Consider the following 848-nt stretch of genomic DNA (forward strand, 5'->3'; position numbering starts at 1 on the left):
TATTTGAATGGCCTTTGAAAGACGATTTTCTAATGTCATTCCAAGCACAAAAATTCAGACCGACAAGACTTCTTTTCTTTGAGATCAGCCTCAGTTATGAAGGGCCTCCTCCTTCCGCTAGCACCTATGTGAGTGACGTCCCCTCATTCCTTGTTGGTAGACAGAATTCCCTTTTAAAAAATCCATCTGCATTGTGGCCAAAGAGTCCTAACATAAAGCCTGTTCTCTGACTCCTCAATGTATGTGCTGGCGGTTTGCAGCACCCTACAGGAGAATAGAATGAATTCCAAGGAGTGTTTGTATGTATCTACGTGCACACATTTAAACCGAAACAGTATCATCATAGACGCGATATATAAAGAAACAATAATTTTTAAACATCTTTATTTTTTTATTTGGCAGGTGGTAAATTGTAATTGTTAAGTCCCCGTTGCTGCGTTTGGTGTCCACGTTTATACATGTTGTGGCAAATGCCATGTAACAAATTCACAATTCTTTAGATGGCGCCCCCGGGGCGCTCGCACGGCCCCACCCAAGCGCCTCGAACCCAAAAAGAAATTCGCGACTGGATTCCGCTGGTTTTCCGACCAATCGTGACGCAGTAGAGAAGTCCGCTCCCGTCATGGATGGAAGGAAAGAGGATTGGGCGATGACGTCGGATCTTACTGGAGGGTCCACGATAAGATTTACGACCTTGAGAAGTTTATCGACAAGCACCCAGGAGGTAAGGCTTCGGGCGACGGATATAGCGCCATTATCTTTCACACTTTTTTACAGATCTCAGTGCGTAGATAAATAAGAATATTAGTTTGACAGATTGACTGGAAGATCGAAAATTAGACAGAACA

The 848-nt window shown here is 43.6% G+C and overlaps 1 protein-coding gene and 1 pseudogene across 1 annotated transcript in view; both read left to right on the plus strand.

Annotated features, from left to right (window-relative positions):
- LOC119591885 (AP-2 complex subunit alpha-like) overlaps positions 1 to 848 on the plus strand; it is a gene marked incomplete in the record, with an annotated part of 45360 nt that overhangs the window by 19847 nt on the left and 24665 nt on the right.
- Positions 501 to 848, plus strand: part of LOC119591613 — a 3654-nt pseudogene continuing 3306 nt past the window's right edge.

This window comes from Penaeus monodon, chromosome 29 (assembly GCF_015228065.2).
Source record: "Penaeus monodon isolate SGIC_2016 chromosome 29, NSTDA_Pmon_1, whole genome shotgun sequence".
NCBI classification, from domain to species: Eukaryota; Metazoa; Arthropoda; class Malacostraca; order Decapoda; family Penaeidae; genus Penaeus; species Penaeus monodon.